General features: G+C 47.8%; 1 protein-coding gene across 2 annotated transcripts in view; it reads right to left on the bottom strand.

The window, feature by feature from the left end:
- The window catches only part of LOC120956926 (DNA N6-methyl adenine demethylase), a 43,850-nt gene extending 21,960 nt beyond the window's left edge, over window positions 1–21,890 (bottom strand). The window contains exon 1 of one of the 2 annotated variants that reach the window (XM_049608468.1): window positions 21,035–21,890. The gene's annotated coding sequence lies outside the window, so the exon portion shown is untranslated. The remainder of the gene's footprint in view (window positions 1–21,034) is intronic. The other variant, XM_040378747.2, reaches the window with a different exon arrangement.
- Between the last annotated feature and the right edge of the window lie 1,731 nt (window positions 21,891–23,621).

Below are 23,621 nucleotides of genomic sequence, written 5' to 3'. Positions count from 1 at the left end.
CCAACACATTCGTATCTTCAGCTCGTGAAGTATCGCGCGCTTTTTTGTTTAACTCTCGCTGTCTCTTTTCCACCCTGCTGCCCCAACATAATTCGTTTGGAGCATGTTTGTGTGTCGCGCGGGCACGATCTGCCCCCGGAGAGCGGACCCTCTTCCCGCGCCCCGTGCAGCACACAAAAACAAGCTCCAACACATAAAACAACAAAACCTGAACCTGACCAAATGCTGCTCCGAAAAAGGCCCTCGTCGGCGGGTTTTTGAGGTATGTGGCGCAAATAGGGCCCGGTCTTGCCGGGGGGGATAGTGGGGCCTTTTGCACGAAAGGCTCCAGTTTTCCAGCCTGGTTCGGGACGGAGAGCCGCGAGCCGTCTTTCGTAACGCAGCGCGCTTTCCAAGACCAGCTCCTGCTTCTCACGCATCCTCGCGTGTGCACTTGGGAAGCTGCCCGGTGCACTATAGCTCGGGCTGGATAAGGGCATCGGAACGCGCGAATGTAACACAGTTTTTGAGCCCGAGCTCGAGCCCGCGCACTGAAGCAAACCGGAATGTAACGCAACGCCCCGCGCGCGCCCGAGCACAAGAACAGCGGGATGATATGTTGGACGACGCAGTGTGTGTGTGTGTGTGTGCGGAACCTTAAACGTCCCGCACGGTCGGTAATGAATCTCGCGGTGTGCCGCACGAGTCTTTTTGCTGCTGCTGCTGTCGTTATTGTTGTTGTTTTGTGTGAGCGAGTTTGAACCCGAAACCGCCCGCCCGGCGAAGCGCTTTTGACGACGCGGAAACCACACACGCAGCCCCGGGTATGCCCGATTTTGGGGCTGAACTTGTGTTTTTGTCCATGTTTGGTAGGGGGTTCCAGGGGTCCAAAGTAAAGGCTGTGCTTCGGAGCCGCGTGTGTCTGATCTTTGCAAAAGGTGTGATACAAAACGGGCTTTTGTCTGTAGCTTTGCAGCGGTGTGTGAAAAACATCTAGGCTCTAGCTAGTTGCTGAGAATATTGCTAGGAAGAATAGGCAGATGTGTTCAGTAAGCTTGCCAAAAGATAAGTTTTGATGCTCTCAGATGTCATTCAAATGTTTCCAAGTATGTTCATAGCTTCAGGACCTATTGGAATATCATTGGAGCAAAATCATTCTCAGAATATCTATGATATTTTCAGATCTCAACGTTTCAAAACATACATTTGAGTACCTTGATATGTCTTTTAGCTACTTGCAAGCAAGTTCCTGTCTTTGAGACTTATTAAAAGAGCTTTGAAGCGATGTTATTTTCAGGAAATCTAAGAAATCTTCAGATATCAACGCTCCAAAGGTTACATTTGAATGCTTTGATATGTCTTTTAGATACTTCCAAGCAAGTTCCTGTATTTGAGACCCATTAAAAGAGCTTTAGAGAGATATGATTTTCAGCATATCTAAGAAATCTTCAGCTATCAACGCTCCAAACGTTACATTTGAAAGATTTGAGATGTCTTATAACTACAGTGAACCCTCTCTTATTTGAGAGGCGATGGGACTGTCGAATAAGAGGGGTTTTCAAATTACAGAGGTGGAATGTGAATGAAAGGTCCATCCAAACAAAAAAAAAGACAGAACATTTAGTATGCAGCCTTAACTGTTGCTATAGGAAACTGCGAACAGGATTGCCAATTTGAGCATACATCATTCAATAACCATGGCAACACCATACACAAATAAGAGGGACACAGATTTCAGAGGATTCCCAAATTAGAGGAACAAATATGTACTGGAAATCAAGGGACTGTGCAAAATGTTCAAATAAGAGAGGTTTTTCAAATTGGAGAGGTGTCAAATAAGAGAGGGTTCACTGTATTTCCAAGCATATTCCCAAGTTTAAGACTCATTTCAATAGCGCTGGAGCAAAGTCACTCTCAGAATATCATAGATATCTTAAGATATCAACTCACTTAGCCCAGATCTGTACACCTACCCCTTTCTCTGACATAATGATCAATATCCTCAACAGGGCACTGACATTAAAACAGATCTACACCTCCGATTGCTTGTTTGCACCAAACCTCTCCCTTAAGACATTGCTACCTACAATAAAACATCACACAAATATGATCCCTACCCCCCTACTCCCGAGACACAACAAGTTTATAATCCCCGATACGCACCAAATTTGTCATGACAAGCGCTCTCACCCACTCGAGTTTGTACGAGATATAAAATATTGCACTCATTTCATTACAAGATCCACTATCAAATTATTAACGACATGGTCGATCAAGAACAACATAAGCAAAGCCATAAAGCTGTGCAGCACGCGCAACACCGTTCTGTCCCCGTCGCCTTGTGGTCCGCGTACACGCACACTACTGCCCCTTATTTACACCACATCGCTGCCAGGCATAATTTGTACGATCGGCGTTCCCGGCAGCCACTGCGCCCCGAGAGCAAAAACTTATCAACATCACATTAATCAAGATAAAAACGGTTACAACCGTACGCTGCCGGTAGGGGCTGCTACCGGTGGAAGCATATTTCATAAGCGCTTGGGTGGTGGTTTTTTTTCGCGTTTTAAACGCGAACGTGCCCATGTACTTGAGCCAGTGAGCCTGGTATCGTGGCACCTGGAAAACTGAAACAAAACAAACGATCCTCCAGCTCATAACATGTAAAGCATGTAATAACACACGGGTTGGCCTCGTTCCAGCTTGGGGGGAGGGTGTAGATAAGCATAAGTCTCCACGAGAAGAATGACACCTTGACGCGCACACACCGCCGATGACATGGTCGAGAGAGAGAGAGAGAGACAGGGCGAATGGCATCATCTCTGGTCAGTTGTGAACTAGAACACGGACGGTTAGACCACAACGCCAGCATTCCGTTCCAGAAGAGTGCGCGCCAGCTTGCCAGCTCCACGGCTCCACGGTTGACACAACACGATGCTGCAGCTCCATCCAAGTGTAACAATCCGACAGATTGGCACGATTTGGATTGGCGCAACGATCGTCGAAGCACCGGAGCACCGCTGAACAGACGGAAAGGTCAGCCATCAAAGGGCCGTGGAATAGAAGCAGAAGGCAGACACAAAAACACTTCTAGGTACTCCGAGCAGTTACAGTCTCCGCTACAATTGTAAACCTCTATTACAGTGTGAATAAACTAAAAGAAAGACACTGGGAAGGGAGCGGCATAAAAAAGCCAATCTCTCTCTCTCTCAACCCTATGAAACAAAAAATTGCTTCATTCCACAGACCGATCCCAAAACCACAACCACTCATTTGCTTTATTCCAACACCCGGCGAAAGCCCGGCACCTCGTCCAAGCCGAACGTGCATACCAAGCCCTCTGGACGGGACTATAAATTTCATCTGTTTATTAACCTCGATCCGTCGCTTTTTTATTCGTCCTCCACCCCCCTCCAACCCCGCCCTCAGCAAATGAAGCGGTGCATTCGCGCGCATAAAATCCTATAAATCTCGCCCCTGCACCCTTGCACTAGCACAGCAACTCAGGCAACTCGGCTTGGGCTCAGAACTTTGGAGCAAACACACAAAAACATACAGCCGGTACTTTGCGGTACTTTTCACCCACCGGCGATGCCACTGGGTGTTAGTGTGTGTAGGGATGGGGCTGGTTGGGCTTTCCCTTTGGCACGATCCATCCATCCATCCATCCAGCCAGTCAGCCAACTACCTCCCCCAAGAGAAGAGACGTGCGGAAGATCAACGTGCGATCTTGTTTCGACGTTAGGCAACATATTTCCTGGAATGTATGGGGAAACCAGCGTTCCCTGCCGCAGCGGTGTCAACGGACTCTAATGATGTCTCTCCCCGCGCGCTAGAAACAATGACAACGCAAATTGCATAAGAGAAAGTACGGAGCGGGTTGCCGCTGACTGATGCAGCACTGGATGCAGTTCGCGAGATGCTCTTCCGAAAGCGGCAACGTCATCGTAGACAATTCCTCTTCAGCTTGCCTGCATATCGAGCAAGGGATCGTGCGAGCGTGATTGCATCTTACATCAACCATTTAGATAAAGTCACCGTAAAGCACCAAGCTCTCCTCGAGATCGAGGGGTTGACATTCTGAGTGGTCCGTGATTGATGAACCAGAATGCATTGTCTTTTCGAGCCTGTTGGTGCGTTTCGCAAAACCAGCTACAGCATTCCGGTACATCACTAGCAAATGTCACGCCTGGGAATTGATCGATCAATCAAGATCGTACGGCGCATGAAGCGAAGGCCATTTTGATTTAGCCAAAGATCACGATTGACACTGTTTGATGGTGTGGTTTTAGGAAAACTAAATAAAGAAGTTCTTGGTGTCTTATGAAAGTTTTATTTACCAAAGACATTAGACAATGTCTGCGTTCTTTAGCGCAGAAACAAACCTTCGAATAACCGCAAAATGTCCTTCCCAAACATCCATACAAACAAGAACAGAAACCTTAACCGACTTTAATCCACACAGGCGTCTACCTGGTGCGCCCGGCGCGACAGCAAAGTTGATCGATTGAGTTATTTTAATTTGTGGCGACATTCCTGCTCGCCACAGTCCGAAAAAACGAAACACTACAACCCGTTCAGAGTGTCGGGTGTCACAATCGCACGTGAAACGAAAAAAACAGAAACGATGATAGGCCACCTGTAATTGAAAGGGTCTTTTAATCCAGCCTTCCAACGCGGGTCTTCCATCATACCTTTCAACCCTGTCGAGTGCCTCCGGGAGATGTGGAGGGTTCCTGTACTACATTACAAGACATTCAAGGCTCCAAGTGAACAATGACCAAAGGGGTGTGTAATAACCCGTCATCATTTCACCGAGGCCTAGTGGGGGCCATAATTATCCACAAGCTCTCTCTCTCCCCCATCACACTCAGCTGCAAGCCTATCGCAGCCTTTTGAACCCGCCCGATTGGGTGTCGTTCAAGGCCATCTTTATTCGTCGCTGGTCGATAGTATAATTTTCAACCCTTACTTAAGGCAACCTCAATGGAGCCCAAGGAATCCACAGACCGATCGCGCCGCCGATCGGTGAAAAGGCATTTTTAATAACGTACCCAGCTCCGGGCGGACAGTCGGTGACATCGAGCAGCGTTCAATTACGAGGCATCCCACTGGAGCTAGCTTTCATCCGAAAATGAGATCGAACCTCTTAACCCCTTCGGCTCGAAGCTGGGATCGAAGTGAAACCTCCGCTGCGGCGATTTAAATGGACGCACAGCATTTGCATAAAAATACACCGACCTTCGGTGGATTTAATGTTTGAGTAGTTACGACGAGATTTTCTTCACCACATGCCGCCTCTCTCACTCTCTCGCACACGAGATGCACTCAAACTAAGGGAGGAATGAGGAGGCCCCTACAAAATGCCCATTCCCATTCATGAATCTCAACTCGCCCAACGGAACGGTGGACGGGTGCAGCAAGCGGTGCATATGGACTCCACCAGTGACGCGACACGAAACCCGGTGAAGCTGTGGGCCTGGTTTTCGCGGTCCAAAACAGGAAAACCTGTTCCATACCACCCCGTTTTCGAGTGGAGGCCCCGGGGTAGGAGGCATTGGGTAGGGGCCGCACACCAGGCGACGATGTTATCGACATATCTGCCCCAAGTCAACACAAAACTGCGGAGGTAGAAAGCTGTCGGAGTTGTTCGGGGCGACTATGGGCTTCGAACGACGAGATCCGTTCGCCGCGGTTGTCAGAAGGCGCTCACTTGGCGCTCAGTTTTAAAATAACGTACCATTGAGAGACCGTAAGAAGCGCGCGAAAGAATGAGTTCTACCTGCCGGGGTCGAACGTTCCCGTTTGTATGGGGAGAAATCCGCGAGGTTTTGCGCTGCGGATTTGGAACGAATGTTGTTTTCAATGTAACGTTTTGCTTCAAATTTTGCTTTAAATGTTTGTAGTGAATTGAACTTAGAGGTATGTAACATTTTGAAAATGTTTTGTGATCTATTTCCAATAAAAAAAGTTTTCATTAGTTTTGAAAATTTATATAAAAAACATAAAATATATCGGAATATTAATATACATACAAATATCTATAATAAAAAAGTTTTATGTATATATATATATATATATATATATATATATATATATATATATATATATATATATATATATATATATATATATATATATATATATATATATATATATATATATATATATATAGATATTTGAATATTCATGTAAAGGTCAAATTAAATGTTTTTCATATTTTTCATTCAACTCTTTGAAATAAAATTAATCAGTATTTTTATACTTTTTTATAAAGTAAATCCAATCCTGTCGTCCCTCCTAAATTTGAAATAACTTAAATTCAAATTTAAAGAAAGTGAGTAAAGCTACCTTATAATTCATAGCAAATCATCCAATAATGATGTAACGAATGAAATCCAATACCAACGGCCAAAAAATTCAAAATTCAAAACTTAACCATCCTTGAATCGTAGATATAAACGTCTTTTAATGCTTGACAGTTGTATCTCATGATTCTCATTCGCTCATGAGCGTCGAACGGATTTCGTCGTTCGAAGCCGGTACTCGCCCCGGTTATCATTGAAAGCGGTTGATATGCGTGCCAAAGCAGCCAAAGAGAAAAGCCGGTTCCGTTCTCGCCGTGAGCTTCCTTGCCAGCTCTGAAACGGGGGAATGCCGGGGAACGCGCATAACTGGTAGGCTGAGTTGATGATGTTATCGACGATCGTGATCAGTGTTTGGACCGCGGTAGACCATCTGTTCCAATATCTGTCCAACGCGCTGTATTTATGAGGTACAAGCATTCAAGTATTTACAACCAAGTTAGAAAGAATGTTGCAAAGAACGGAACAGATCTTCAGAGAATTCGAACATACCTCCTTAAAGCTATCAATCTAGTTCCTAATCTCTCCAAGTTCGTCTACTTGGACATTTAAATTTCTCTTCCAACCAGCTAATTGTTACACTTTCGCAGCCCGCACACATCTCAAAAACGGAAGCAACACGGGCAACACGTCCTACATCTGGGTCCACCACCATCTGGGTCCTCTATCTGGGCAAACAGGTTCCGCTCTGTTCCACCACCTATGTTCCAGCCTCCACGTCCTGCCGATCAGCTGCCATTGATTTATGGATCGAGTTCGATCCGGGTTCGGATTAGACGTATCGAAACATGGCAGCCCTATCGCGCAGTGCACGCACACGTCTCCCGGGAGCTGCAGCTTGCGTGACAGCGCAAAAGGGGAGGCAAGCAAAAAGAGTCAACCGCGGCGACATTTATGGGAATGTAGATCATAAATAATCGCCCGGGTCCACCGGTGAAGGAAGAGAGATCGCCGAGAGAGCGGATGGGCTACTAATTTTCGTAGCGCGAGGAGTACGCCTCTAGCTGCAGACACCGCTCTAAGCAGTGGGCCCACTTTCGGTGCGGATGATTAGACGCTTGTGTGCAGATGATTTATGGCAGCGGCTCATCGATGAAACTGGCGGAGGACTAAAACGGATGCATTCAAACACACGCATGCACGCCGGGTTGTGTGAAGCATATTATTTTATCACGTTACAATATTTATTGAATGTTGCTTTTCCTCCCCTTTTTGGAGGGATTTTTCTCCCCGCGACAAGGACGGTTGGATGCTACAAACTATAAATCAACACTGCTAAAGAAGCGGGACCAGATCAGGCTTATCATACGTTCTCTCGTGAGCGTGCTGTTAGATCGTGCGCCATAATCATAGGGGTGTTAGCATGGGCTAAAGAGACAGGAAGAGGGCGTTTGAGCCTGTTGTTCTTCTAGCTCACCCCGAGCTAGAGCGTCACACATGGTCGTGTTAAACGGTGACCCTTATGGTGAAAATGTGAGGCTTTATTTCCTTCCAGTTTTGTTGGAATAATTTTGGGACGTATTCCAGGGGCGTTATATCCATAAATGATCATTACTGTACATTGGAGTTCAGACATTGGGGAATAAATTGATGGCATCCTTATGAAGCATTTTGACAGAAGTCAATATGCTGATCATCTAATAAATACCCATAATTGATCAAGTATTCAAAACCAAACCTACTCCTTTCGTTTTCTTCGTACGCACCAATAAGACGCGATGGACTCCACAGAGCTGATGACTAATAGCAGACAACATCCCCAAAGCCCATGTCCAAACTTATTGCCAAACGCGCGCGCCCCGAACGGAACCACCTACGGCCAAACGAGATGTGTTATGCAAGACTTTGCAAAATATTTCACCTCTCTCTCTCTTTCTCTCTTCACCTCTCTTGCTCCTTCCTTCTCGCGTGTTTGATGCGAGGCACCAGTTAATTTAACCTTCAATTCTTGCTTCCCGTGTTTGGCCAGGGGAAACCGTTAACCATTTCCTTCGCTAAGTGGCCCATCATGCCCATGCTCGTTTCGCGTTCCCGCCACGTTGACCTGCATCAAATTAGAAGCCTTCCCCAGATGATATGATGAACCGAAGAGACAGATCGAGAGAGAGAGAGAGAGAGAGAGAGAGAGAGAGAGAGAGAGAGAGAGAGAGAGGGAGAGAGCACAAGGAGAAAATAAAGTTTGATGCAGCTTCCATTACGCGCAGTAGAATAAAAAAAACCTCTCTGCTTTGTTTCGTTCGGATCTGCTGAAGATCCGGTGAAGACTCAGGACCTTCTCAGGCCATCTCGCCATTGACCATTTTCCAATCGACCGCGTGCGATGGCTCTGTAGAGCTCGGAAGAAATTTATTACCAACCTCCCTTTAATCGAGATTTTCCTTCGGCCTTTTCTAGCTGCATGGTTTAGAAGTCGGCCACAGGGAACCCTGTCCAGTGATTGCAAACGTGCCAGAGAGCGTGCTCTAGTAGCCGGGCAGCGATCATCCATACCCGACGATCCACAAATGATCCCGTTGCACGGCGCGCTCTGATGTCCTCCTTTGCCGCCTTGCCGTGCAGCGATCGCGTTCCCACTACACCCTTTCACCCTTTCCAGAGGTTTTAACCCCCTCCCCCCCCCCCCTCTCCCTGTCCCACATTACCATCAATATCGAACAGCACCACCGGGGGAGAAAGTTCACTGAACTCTTCGATCGGTTCGGTTTCGAGCGCGTTTCGGTTCATTCAGCGGTCTTCAGGCCAAACCGTCGCACCAAGCCGCGGGCCTTTGGGAGGAGAGGGCACACCACCACGTTTTCCCTACCTCGCACGGTCAACTTTCATAACGCCGGGCCATAAGTTTGGCGCTTTTCGGGCGTTTCGGTTGTTGTTGTTGTTATTATCGGTTGTTTTTTTGATTTTTGGTTTTTTGTTTCATTCCATTTCTCCGTGCACACCTCTGCATTTCTTCCTCTACTTAGCTTGACCGTGTTTTGTTTTCTTTTTCCACCCTTCCACCTTTCCCCTTTTGCTGCTGTGCTCTGTCTGTGTGTGTGTTGTATGTCTTTATTTTTTCATACATTCACGCACTTTTTCCATCTTTTTTGCTTTTGCATTTCTTTCATTCTACTTTTCGGTTCTGTTTTTCTCTCTCTCTCTTTCTCCCAGCTGCGTTTGGTGCGTTTCTTTGCCTTTTTTTTTGTTACGTTTTTGTGTTTTCTTTTCGTTTTTTTTTGCTATTGGCAGCTTTTCTTTCCTTTCTTCCTCGGAGTTTGTCACCGCGGTTTTTCTTTTTCGGTGCTGTTGTTGATGCTGCGCACACCTTTCTTTCCGCTGCCGCTGCCACCAGTATCGCCTCGATCGTATCATAATTTCTTCTTTCATCGATCACTTTCGTGAGCGGAGCGGAGTGGTGCTACAGAAAACCCGCTCCACCACTCAGCACCAACAAAAAAACAGGTCCCATGAGCCTCATTTTAGGAACGGCAAACCAGTAACAACGAAAAATCGTCGCCTCTCTCTCTCTTTCTCTTTGTTGCTCTATTCCTTCTCTTCATTGCGCTCCTTTCGCGGGCCTAAGAGAAAAACGGCCTTTTCTATCGGTTCAGGTTCAAGTTTACGGGGCGATCTTACACACAGCTCGCCCTCTGCCTGGTCCCGAAAGTTGCGACCCAACGTCCGAACCGCCCCGAAACGCTCCCAACAGGCTACTTTCTTTTCTTGCCGTCCAAAAGAGGAACCGCCGAATTAACGAAACAACAACAACAACAAAAAATTCCCCCCAAAAATCGGTCCCCTCGATTTCGACCGTCCGTTCGGCGTCTTTCGATATCGTTCAACCTTTCAACTTTCCCGCTCCAAACCCAACACACACTTTCACAATATTTTCCATTTGCACAGTTCCCGACCTGTCCCGAGATCTCACAAAGATCACGCATGATCAGTGACCGCCCTTTGCCCACGGCTCTGGGAATACAGTCTTCCCCTCGGTTGGCCCCATCTGCTAGCGGGCCCACAAAACGCTGCAAACGCTTCTGCTCGATAGCTCATATTTCGCTTGCTCCCGTGTATGCGTGTGTGTGTGTGTCATCTTCAACCCTCCAGAGACTTCACCGCTTGACGGACATGACAGACACGATGCCCACATCACTGTTGAAGTGTTTCGCCGCGAGCTCATCTTCCCTTGAGATGCGAGATCTCACGACACAGACACGCTCCCCCCCTTGAACCCTTCTGTACTACCAGCAGTCGTGAGCACTGATCGCAATCAACCGCAAGCATACCGACATACTCCACCACGAACCACCACCATCGCCACCATCATCTTCTCGATCAACTCGAGCGTAAGTTATTCGTTATTATTATTATATTTTATTTCATCCATTTTTTGTAGCGTCTCACTTTTTTGTTGTGTTCATTATAGCTTCAAGTACACATTGCTGGACGGCGTAAAGAATTCAAAGCAAGCCGGCAAGCTCTTCTCTCCGAGGGCACACTCAGTGCTTGTAGGCTTAGGAAAATTGAAAACCAGTAGGCGGTCCAATGGCAATGGCATCTCTATGAGGCGAAGAAGTGTAGCAGAACGTCGATCAGAAAGCGAAAGCAAGCAAAGCATTTTCAATCAGCAAATCGCGAGAAGAAGCTGGATGCCATTAGCGAAATGCCATTAGCGGGCCTAGAATGATTTGCTGGCGAGGATGATGAGAATGAGCTGATAGTACCAGCTGCAGCTGCAGCTTCGTGAGATAATGAGGTACCTACAATAGGGAATGGGTTTAACTGCAGTAAGCTTGCTTCTTTACACACCCCCAAAGAATAGGCCAAAATTGAGCCACAATGGGAAAGACTTGCCTTGCAACATTATTAACCCATAAACTTGTCAATCATTAAAAATCGTTTAAAATTCCCATTTGCAGCTCCCCCACATCTTTACGTCATTAAAAAAAATCAATCTAAGCCCGCCCGCAGCTCAAGTCGAGGATCGTGACATTGAACCACCGAAACGCAGCATTCCAATTTCGAAACCAAACACTCCCTCCCAGAAACGAAGCCACCGCAAGCACCGCCAGGAATGTCCTCCGTCCAGCTAACATATTAGAGTACATGAGAGGAAAAAGGAGCAAACATCACCTCAGAAATCTAATTCACATTCCTCGTCATTCACGCGATCATTGATAGGTTGATCAGAGGAGGGTTGGGAGAAGGAAGGCTACTCTCGCACGACTACTCCAAGCACAATAAAAACACCGATCGCAATCACCGCGAAACCCGTGTTGACAGAAACGGAGGAACCGGTGCCAAAGTAACGAAAGAAAAAATATGTGCCGCGATCTTCTCATACACAAACGCACGCACATACGCACGATATGTTCGCCCAGGTGGTGGATCTTCGCGAGATCGGTATGTGTATTCTGTCTTCTTCTGTTGCTTCATCGTCCTTTTGCTTCTTGCTGCCCATCGCAAACGGTAAGATGTGGTAAAAAGGAGTGTTGTTAAGCAAACCTTCGACTCCTCCTCCTCCTCCTCCTCCTCCCAATTGTCCTACAACGAACGACACTCATCAGCCTTCAGCGAGGGCAGCCGCACGACAGCACGACGAGTACAAATCATAGTAATAACGATTTACCAATGTTGTCTCACCGTCTCATCAGCGTGCAACACCTCACTCGCCTTAGTTGGAGCAGAGGTAAGCCGCGTTTTGCAGAGACACGACACGATCAGCTGAAGATCAGTTTACCCTCCCAGGTTCCATGGCGTTTGATATAGAAATTAATGAAAGATTTTTCACCAAAGGGAAACCCGCACGGAGGTCAAACCCCGGAGCAAATCGAAACACTGTGGCAAATGTGGGGAGGTCGCTTCTCTAGCCATCGGATGACGAAAGAGGTTCGACACTGTTCGACGACCAAATGCCGCGATCGGGCGAGAGGATGAAAGCACACACCGTCACACAGGAAGGTAAAATAATTACGACAAAAAGGCCAACATTAATTCCGACGCTATCAAACAGCAATCAGTGACGTGGCGCGTCTTCAGGTCGGGGTAAGAGCGGCGATCGTTTGGCGCGCTATTTGCGCTCCTCTTTGACTCGACCGGAGGTAGGTCGATATCGTACATCTCGGTATGCTCTCCCTACTGGCCGACAGACCCTTTGCTGGCTTCTACAGGCAACCCTTCTTGCGCATGGTGTAAAATTGTCTCCACGGTTACTAGAGCGCCCTCTAGCAGTCGCCAACTACACCATCCTATGGGGCGAGGGGAAGAAGTTCCGATCGTCCCGGACATCATCAATCCCTCCCCGTGGACGAATGGAGAGCATCTCATAATGGGAGAAAATTAGCTCTGAAACTCAAACGGTCCGCCCCTATCGGGGCGGCGATTCCCTCGCCAATGGACCGGGCTTTTCTTTATCGCTTTTCCCGCTTCCCCACTATCAGTCGCTGAGATTCCACCGTGGCTGCTGCCGTGGCTGCTGCCGCGACCGCACTCGAGAACGACCGCATAAGTGACGAACCCCCCTTAACATCCACATACATGCATTGCTTTCAATGTAATCTTCACGTACCCAGAGCAGCGCCTTACGGGTCACCAAACCAGGTGGACCGAAAAGCCGATCAACTTTCTCCACATGCGCCGCGCACCGGCCTTGTTGTTTGCAACAAAGTGTATGCTTGTGTGTGTTTTTGTACCGAGCATGATCATGCCGAACCACAAAACCCATTCAGTGGCGCAATTATTTGCCCTATCACAACGGGCAGGAAATTGATGTGCGCCAGTCATGGTTAAAAGCAGCATCTTGAGGCCGACTCTGCTGCTGTGGCGAAAAGTCGCGCGAAAAGTCGACTCAATTACCCCTCGGCGAGGTAGAGATAGTTAAGTGGATGATAAAGGCATTGCTTGGTTCATTTATTTTTAATCACCTGTTGGTGTTGGTGCTGCGGCCACGCTGAGCCGTCGCTGACCGAACGCGTTGCCTTCGGCGATGACCCGAAGCAACGATTTTAATCAAACAACGCTGCTTTCGTTTCATTGACCGGTTTGGAGCTTAGTATTGTGAGCATTGTGACAGACCTTACTTCCTGTCTTTCAAGTTCCCCCGGATCAAATGGTTTCCCCCATTACAATGTGACGAAACGAGCCAGCCAAACAATCGCTTTTCCTCTGGTCATTATACAGCCCAAGATTGTGAATGGCAGATAGGAGGAGGCTGCCCTCCGGAACTCACCACATTCCCTGCTGGTGCTTTGGGTTTTTGTTTTCCCTCTCATGATAACGATCTAAACCAATTATTGCATAACATACGTACAGAGCTCCCTATTCCTAACCTCATGTCCCGACTTCCGAAAAGCTAAGAAGCACCCACTAAACCGAGGTAATTGTTTTATGGCTCTCCGCACCTACTCCGAAAAGTCTTTAAGCTCCCTCGGAGTCGCACGAACCATGGCCTCACGCTTTCCAGCAGTGGCTGATGGCTTTGGACGTGAGAAAACTCCCAACCCGACTCTCTCGATATGGACGTCCTCCTTCTGTTCTGACTCGCTAGGCTCTGAATTATAATCGACTGTCACGTTCTGTCTACGCTAGTCCACCAAAAATCACCCTGATCGTATCCGTGAGATTTGGCTTTATATGATCGCGCGTATGGTCTATATCTTCCGTGATCTTGGCGGAATGAGAACGATTTGCTGAGGATTTTCTTATGCCCAAAAAACAAGCGTCCACAAAAGACCACAATAGACACAGTCTTCTTCAATTGATGGATTGATGAGAACTTCCCGCACCAGGCCAACAATCAAGTTAGCAAAGTTGAGCTCCACGACGACAAAACAAAACGAAACCACACGTCCGTGAAACTAAATTAAAGTTTATCAGTCAAACAACTCGACCGACAATAAGCTTTCGGCAGTTTGCGAAACACCCAGAAAAACACAATAAAAAAAACGCAAATCTTGCGCCATTAGATCAATCCACCTTTGCAATAGACGGCACGCACGGCCGTTGGCGGTCTTGGAGGAGGGAGCAACACTGAACCCATCATTAGCGCCGCTGCCCAGGCAATAGAAGAGCACATGGATTCTAGCCTGCCAATGTTCTGATTCAATTTCAGAACCCTCACTGTGGTTTTTATGCTTCAGCTGACTCACGCTTTAGATTGAATAATTATTGCGTCATATTACTGCTTGCTGCTGCTGCTGCTGCTGCCACTGCACGAACAGTGTGTTTTGTCGGTGGTCGGTTTGAAGCATTTTCCGCGTGACTCTCAAGCAATTGGCCCGATCCCCGGGTCCGAAAAATAGTCCCATCGACCTTGGAACGAGAAGAGCTGCTGACAGGCCGCAAAGATCGCGTAACTTCCGCTCCGTTTCAGGTCCGGACGCTGCCGGCAATCTGGGGCCCAAGCCGTATTGGGTCGGCAAATCACAGACCACAAATCGCACACCACAAACTCACAATAATTACCCGTGTGCCCTGTCATTCCTCGCAACGAGGGAAGCATACATTCTCACACACAGGGTGTTATAGAGGATGTTTTTTTTCCTCTGGGTTTTCGGAAGTTCCCTCCATTGGCACCGGATGGTAGTAATTTGTCACGAACGGGGGCTCGGGCTCGGGCTGTCTTTGGGCTGTCGGATAAAGATCTTGCTCCGGGGTCGGTCTGATGGGCGATGCTTCTTGCGTGTCTGTAGAACTCCCCGAGAACCCCCATTACCACGGGAATGGATTTTCACTTTTATGATCACTCATTCCCACATTAGTGTTGGGGTGATCGTTTCGGGGTCTTCTCTTCGGGGCTTTGGGCTCTTCCTGCTGGACCTTATGGTCCGAAAAACCCGACATTATCCGCTTGTTCAGTGTCGACCTAAATGACCCAAACCCTGTGGCCCAAAGTTAAGCCTCGGAAGAAACATTCTTCCGTGTTTTCTTGCCTTTGAGCTCTGTTTCCCACTCTATTGGTTCTAGCTCCGGAAACAAACCTACACGCATTAGAGGATCTGTTTCCCCTGATAGAACCTTGGAAACTTCTCCACAAAAGAAAAAAAACGCAGCGCAACCACGCAACCTGCGGCAAATAAAACCTCCGAATTAATCCTCCAACGATCGGAAGCTTTTCGATCGTGGTGGTCCAGCGCGTATCTTCCGATTCACCCCACCGGAGTAAGAGAGGGAAGAGTACGAACACGGGAACCAAAAGAAAAAAATCCCAGCTCGGGTGAATCGTCAACGCCAACTTCTTCCCCCGTCTAGACTGATGGGTCGCCCACCAAAAGGCCAACAGGTCTCGACCCGGTTTTATTGCTATTATTTTATCCCTTACCTACGACCTCATCCTCTCTGTTCCCTGTTCATTTCCCCGTGTGCTTTTCACAGCACACTTACATTCTCTTTCTCATTACACCTTCCCTTTTCCCCCCGAAGGATCGTTTGATCTTTCATCGTGTACGGCGTTTTGGGACGCCGACCACAGTCTCTTTGCGAAGACCATTTTCCTTTCTCTCCATACCGTCTCTCTCTCTCCCGTACGCTCAACTGATGATCACTGATCGGTATTTTATTTGGAATGTTTCAGAGTTCGATAATGACCGGATTAAGAGATTACTTCTCCCAGAGCGACAGTCCGTGGCGAACCGATTTTGAGGTTCGTCGTCTGCCCGCGCTCGCCGATTCTTGATCGCCGATGTTTCCCGCTTGCATCGATGCAACCATTCCCATTCCATGCACATAAAACCCATTGCACTTCTAGGTGTAGAATACCAACAAAAAAAACGCCGGCATTATTTTATTGGATCCATTTGCCTATGCAACGGCGGCCCGGGACGGAACAAACGGACACACTTTTCCGCCACAATCGCGATCGAACGACTAATTTCGTTCGGATTAAAGAAGCCGTGTTTTACGCTTGCGTGTGCGGCTCCCCTTCCCTCGATGATGCAACGCTAAGAATGATTTGTACGATGACGCATTCGTGATGGTACACCAAACAAATCACGATAACTCCCTTCACGGCTAGACAAAAGTTCGTCTGTCTAGTCCCCTCCGCTACAGCTAACCTTATGGCTATTTATTTGAGACGATCATAGTGCGACCGGACCAGTCAACATTGTCGTGTGTGCTCGAGAAATCGAAATCCATTCCGGCTGATGACCAATAAGCGGCTTTTGGGGGCATCGTTCTTGAGCTAACGGCCATACGATAGGGCTAGAGATAGGCGGCGACTCGTCTCGACATAACAGTCGGCTAGAAGTTTCTCTGCCAGCGCGCAGCATTCGAGCGGTTGTAAATACTCAAATCATCCGGCATTTATCCGGCAATCCAGTGCGTTGTAAACTCGTCCGCTAATATCTTGTAGTGCCCGTAAAACGCTAAGCTTCGAATGGTTATTTCGAGCGGCTCTGACGATATCGAAGGGACATTATTGTGTGTGTCTCCAACTCTTGCGGCGTTTTTGGAAGGTTTGAAGGTGGTGGAAGCTGACATTCCATTCGGGTGTAGCAATGTTTATCTAGCACTGCTTAAGGTCAAAGTTCCGGATGCTGGTCAAGGAATGGCGGCCAATTTCACGCACGAAGGCCATCAAGAGAGACTGTAGCTAAACCGATCCGCCACATCCGGGCACACTAACGAGACGCGGTGGTTGCCTCATTTCAATGGTTTGTAATCAATTTTAAGCGTTTGCAGTTGCAAATGTTTGTTAATCGATTTGAAGCACACGGGAACGGGTTGTAACGTTTGCTTCTTCAAATATAAGATTCAGTTACTCCAATCTTCTACAAGTTTGGAATCAATTCGTATTATTCTAATGTAGCTGTAAGCGTGAAATGAAGTGAATTTATATGTAATGAAATATCTTGTTGTTAAATGCACCAAAAATCAATGTCAAGCCACCTTCAAGTGCCAAAATACTACTCCTCTGTTCTTGTTTTAAGCCCATCTTTCTCTTACCCTTCTCTTTCCGTCGCTCCCTTTGCATCTCCCCCATCCCAGACAAGGAATTCCAATTGCTTATTTTCACAATTTATTGATCGATTGCTTTGACTTCGTGTGCATTCGCAGCCCTGCAAGCCCTGCCGGCGGAAAGCTGCCCTTCATGTGGTGCGAGAACGCGGGTAGGAAACCGGGGCACCGATAATTGACGATTGGCATGAAAATAAGCACTCTTCCCGAGCCCACGCCGTCGCACTCCCCACTGCAAATCTCGCTCCAGCTCCAACGACTTGCGATCTTGCGATCTCTGTCGATCGAGAAACCCATCCCCACTCGTACCAAACCCACCGGGGAAGGGAATGCTATCCCCCAAAGTGTGCTAGCCATCCAACCAACAACCATCCACCATAAACAAAGGCAGTTTAAATCACTCAACATTCGTGAAATTTATTGATTTCGTTCACATTGACAAACGCCGCACCGCAAGGGCGAGTGCGCAATTGCGATGTTTTTTTTCCACTCGACGCAGCGAACAGTGATCCGTGATCCGTCCCTCCATCAAGGATCGTTCGGAAAATGGATCGCTTTTTTGCCTATCTCTCTCTCTCCTCTGTATGGATCCGTTTTTCCACTTCCAATCTCGAACATAATCAGACGTACTCCACAAAACGTGACAGTTAAATGCGACGACTACAGCCTGAAGAGCGAGTGTGGGCAATGATGGCCGCTCCGGCCGTACGTGCCCGTGTTTCCTTTGTGTGAGGTGACGCGTAGCAATGCACACATCCTGGAATGTTTGCGAGTTGCCAAATTTCCTCCCGCAAAACTAAAGAGCAGGAAAGCACAAAATTGGACCCACTGAACCGCAAACCCCAACCCGAGTTCCTGTCTGTCAACTCGGCTCCCATGCAAAACGGGGTCCGGCGACAACAGGCGGGGAAACAACGACAATTTGGCACTCAAAACAAGAGCAAAACCACCATAATGGGCATGCAAAAAAAACGACAACGGGGCAAAGGATGTAATGAGTTTGACATTTAGCATGCGCGAGAAGCTTACCCAACACAATACCTACAAACAGTGGGGTAGTGAAAGCAAGAGAAAAAGTGCACTTTTCTGGGCGTAATTTTCCTGTCTCCAACAGTGCTCCGGTTAGCTTTGATTTTGTACCCCCTTTCGTTTAGAGGTGCGCTGCTCATCACCGTCCCCATGGTTCCAGGTTTAAGTAACGTTCTGCCTGGTCGTCGTCGTTTTTTTTTCCTGGAACACAGATCTCGATTGTGTGGTCGAAGCGCGCAATTGTTCGCTCACTTCCTGGCCATACCCATTTGGCCACCCAAAAGCCACTGGACCGATTGCCGTTGGACCGAACAGGAAGAAGAAGTAGTAGTTAGCGCAAACGAACGAACGAACGAAAAAAAACGCAACAACTACTCCGATCATGTCAACCAGGGGGAGGGAGAGGAAAGGTTTGAGGAAAGGGAATGGAAAATGGATACGGATACGGTTCATCGGTTCCCTTCGATGCGCCCGGGTTTAGGGTTGCATTCGTTCGCTCGAGCGCATTTGCATACTGGGCTATCCGGTTGGAAGGGTGTGCGAGAGAGAAAGGAAGGAAGGATGAAGGTCTTTACGGGTGACGAACTTCTGGAGCAGATCGAGCTTGTAGAGGAAGCATCTCACCACTTACCGATCGAGTGGAACGAGTTTTTCTGGTGTAAATTTGATTATACAGTTGGTTTAGTTTCTTTTTTTGCATTGCGCTATGTCAGGAAATGCTTCATCGAATCCTGGTCATGGCACCAACAATGAATGAAGTCTCTCGTTGACTTTTTCAACTGTACTATTCAAAATACCAGAAACCATCACGTTGAGCTCTGAAGGCACAACAAAAAGACATTATTCTCTAAATAACCTCCATTAATCCTGGTCACGGCACCAACAATCGCATATTGCAGCACTAAAACAGCGCCCGTACTGCGCACAGCTTGAACGTTAGCTATCTTCCCCATGAGTAAGACACCCAACAGCAAGCTACAAAGCAAAACAACAATCTTCAACCTACCCAACTGCATAAGAAAACCGACTCGCCACAACAATGTTGCCAAAAGTCACGTTCACAGCGATTATCAACGTCGCCTGTGGTATCTCGCCCGCCCCGCGCGCGCGCGCACTTCTCCTTCGATTCGGGCGATCCAAAGTGATTATTGCAACTGCAGCGACGTAATTTCTCTGTCCAATTCAAACTACTCACTCACTCACACACCCATTCAAACCACAGCCCCCCCAGTGCCCAAAATACAATGTAACATGCGACGTTGATGATCTTCCCCCCGATCGGTCCCTCGAGCGGATTGAATCTCCTCTGCGAAAGCCATTCTGAGTTTGTTTGCGCCTGTCAATCAGACTGCTCACAAAACTGGAGCGTGTAAATTGATGGCCTTTAGCGAAGGCGAGTGAACCGTCGCTTGTCGCTCGATTTTGCATAAAACAATCGATCGAGCGGCCAATTTCGCGCAGCAACAATGTGGACCGGGGTTTTGTCAAATGGGACGAATTGGCGTCGAGATTGGGTTGCGGTGTTTCGCAATGCTTGTGCTCGAGTACAGAAGGTACACGCTCAAGGACGCGTGCCAGTGTGTTGCAACTATTTGCAGAAGGAAAAGTGCCTATCACTACACACGATCGTTTCGAGGCTTCTCGCTGTTTCGAGGCTAAACATTAAACAGACCCACAACAACAACAAAAAAACTTCTTCACATCTTTTGCGCAGTACCAGTACTTGTGCAGAGCCTCCTACCCAAGCAAGGACATCGCGGGCCAGGCCCGTAGCATCCTGTACATGCTGATTGCTCAAGTACCACCAATACAAACACGCTCGCTCTTCGGGGCGTGGACCAGTTTAAATACGGATGGCTTGGGATTGAAAAACGCGGTAGCATAAAATCTTCCCTCGCCGAGCAATGAGGTTGGGCCGTTTGTTCCCGATTTTCAAGTTCACTTTAGCGCACTTTAACAGAGGCGAAGAACGCTCCAAGTGTATTTTTGTAACGGGTTGAACAGGACTTCCACCGTGGTTCGGTTTCCCACTTTGAGGAGGCATTCTTTCCAACTCCTTCCTGCACAGAGTAATGGTTGTCTAATTTTCGTTTTACTCTAACGCTGCGAGAGCTGAACATACACAGAGCCAGCCACTCCGCCAGCAGGCGCAAAGCCAGTGCGAGCGAGTATGAACTTGACCTAAGCACCTTAAAAGCCTACAGAAGAATTTCGGCGACCGCCGCCCTGGGGCCCTGGGTTTGCTGGACCGTTTTGTGCTTTCTGCGCTTTGCTTTTCTACGCTCCTTTCGTGCCGTGTTTCGGGGTTGCGTAGTTGCCGGCTTGTTTGCCTCCCTTAGCACAGGTCCCGTTTTGTTCACCTTCTTTCCCTGTTGTTGTTGTTGTTTTTTTTGCGGGGGTAATCCAATAATAAAACATGCAGCAGTTTGTGTTTGGTGGAACCCGGTGTGAACCTCAAGAACTCTGGACAAGTTGCCGGGCGCACATGCAGATGTACCGGTGCGCCACACTGTTCTGTGCTCTTATTTTGCTCTTTTGCGTTTTTGCGCTCTTTTTTTCGGGACTGGTTTTATGATGCTACCGATGTTTATGTAGCTGGGCCAGTTTGTTCAAAGTTCCTCGAGCTTCTCGAGACATCTCAACCAAATTGACCAAATTGAGTGGAGTACAGCATTCCAACGAAACGGTACTATTCCGACAGGCGGAACATAAAGTGGGAGATTAATTACCTTTGAATCTTTAAGCTAGAAGACGGAAGACACACCAACTCCAACACACTCTCCAAGAACACAGCAAACGGGTTGTCTAATTTCGCCGCCAACTCGTTAATGATCGTCGATCGATCGTCGGTTTGTGCTCTCCGCTCGATGCTCCCTTTGCTTCGGACACCACGGATTGGAATGTAGCGTCTAGGCTGCGGCTGACCAATGTGCGACCACGTGTTTACAAATTCAAACCACTCGGCACGCACGAAACACTCATTCTTTGCCCGATTTAAGCACTGGAGCTAGACACTTTACCGAAAATTTCGCACAGAATCGCTAAAACTACCCAAAGACACTCCCCACGCGCGCCACACACAAACGAAGATTTACCAAACGCACAGGAATCACTCTACACAGTTAGGGCACGTTGATTCTGCGTCGCAATAAAACTCTTCACCAACAAGCTAAACAAGCCTACACGACGATGCCTTTTCTTGGGTCGATCTTGAGGTTGAGGCGTTAGTTTCTCGAAGGGAATCCGTATCCACTCGCCAAAGACACACACAATCTCTACACCGTCGATCAAGCTGGATGTTTTGACATTGAATTCCAAACTTTAGCATCTGCTGTATGTTAAACACTTCCGAGGAACGATTTCAGAAGATTCACCTTCGTCTTTGGAGCTCAAAGCTTAAGATCTGCGTCACAACCCTTTTTGCAAAACACACAAATTACCGTCGTTAGAACACACTGAGGTTTTAGTTGATGGAATTTTATCTAAATCGAATGCTACGATCCACTCGGGGTTTTCAAACCGCTTTTATTTTTCAAACACTCGCAACGAGCACGCACCTTTCCGTTACCTACGCAATCGTGTCTCTCGGAGAAACTGAACCGAAAGGGCAGAACGAAAAGCCGCCAGAGCTGTGGAAGCCGTATAAGCGCGCTCTCTCTCTCTCGACTTCGGTTTTTGCTCTTTCTCTCATTGGCTAAAAGGGAGAACGAGCAGCATAGATGCGTTTTTACAGGGTTCGTTGCTGGGATGTTGGAGAATTCTCAATATTATTAGTGACTGGCTGAGCATTGTGATTCAAAGCGAAGATCTGAGCTCAAGAAGAAACCATTAGCTCTGTCAAACTGTAATATAATTATTCCTCGATCAACCTACGACGACTAACCCTGCATTTTCTTCAAATTGAGTAATTCCCAACTCCAGCTCTTCGTCCAACAAATCTCCCTCTCTCGATCGGTCGTTCGTTTGGCGCTCTCTGTAAAAATTTTCCCAACAGTGTCCAGCTTTTCTCAAGGGAATTTTCTACTACTGCTATTCTGTTGCACGTTTCATGTTTTCTTCCTCCTTCTTTCTGTTTGCATCGTTACAAAGAAAGCATTCTGTTTCTGCCTCTACCCTACTGCCAACAGGATAAACTGCTGCTGATAACTCCCATGTGATGCATGGGAAGAAAGGCAGCAAGAGAGCAAAAAAAGGTCGTTCCGCATGGAATGTCACGTTGTGTAACGACGAGCCGGCGAATTTTTGCTTCCTGCTCCTTAGAACGCTCCCGTTGAACTTAACGTTGCATAATTTCTACAAAGGCAAAGGTCAGTCGACTCATCGCTGTTTCGCCGTTCGATTTCCGCAACATTGGAGTGGCGTTTTTTCTCAAATGGGTTACACTAACACAAACACGCACTTACAGAGTGCACTACATTGGGGAAGGAAAAACACAGACGGTCTTAAATCGCAAGCCGGACAGCGTGTGGCGGATGTAGAGCCTACTCCATCAACCATCTCAACCTCAATCCATCTGGTGCCTGCGGAAGATCGTCCCACGAGAGCTCATTTGTGGCTCTGGCAAGACATCTTTGCCGTCCACCAAACCATCACGCTGGAATGTCTTAGAGGTCGTCCCGAACTGCGCACCATCATGCTGCTACTTGGGATGGCGTAGGGTCTCTCCAGCCGCTCAAGTAGCTGCTGATCAAGAACGATCGTAGCTTTCGCAAAGTAACAACAGCAACGACGAAAAAAAAACAGCCCTCAAGAAGCGAACCCACCGGTACGATCGACCTACCGTAGATGGGGTTACCGTGGCAACCGCAGTGCAGTTCTCTCTGTCTGCGTGTGTGTTGCACCACCGAATGTCAAGTCGCTCGACCCGCCCGACTCCCTTCCCCGGGGAAAAGAGCTCGCAGCAGAAAGGGGAAGAGCGCAAAAAAGCTTCTTTTTTCCTGCTGCAATACAAAATCCTCCCGATCGCATGGTCGAGATATTCCATTCAGCATCTTGGGCGAACGGAGCTGAGAACTCGAGCGTGTACCGACCGAGAATCCGGCTGTGTGTGTCTGTGTGTGAACTTTGCTTGCCCACCATCTCGAGACATTGTGACTTTTCCTTTGGCGCGTTTGTCGACTGTCGACTTAGAAGCGATCGTTTGCCCTTGTTTGGTTCTTCCTATCCCATCCCAACCCACTTCTAACGATCGCATCCCACCACCAGCGAGAAGCCTTCGCGGACCTTCGAACCGGATCGTGACGTACGGAACGTATTTCCCTCGCTTTCGCACTCTCTTTCTCGCACGCTCACTCTCTCTCTCTCTCTCTCGTACAA

The sequence above is a fragment of the Anopheles coluzzii genome, chromosome 3 (genome assembly GCF_943734685.1).
Source record: "Anopheles coluzzii chromosome 3, AcolN3, whole genome shotgun sequence".
In the NCBI taxonomy this organism is placed as follows: Eukaryota; Metazoa; Arthropoda; class Insecta; order Diptera; family Culicidae; genus Anopheles; species Anopheles coluzzii.
This window is presented reverse-complemented; position numbering and strand designations above follow the sequence as displayed.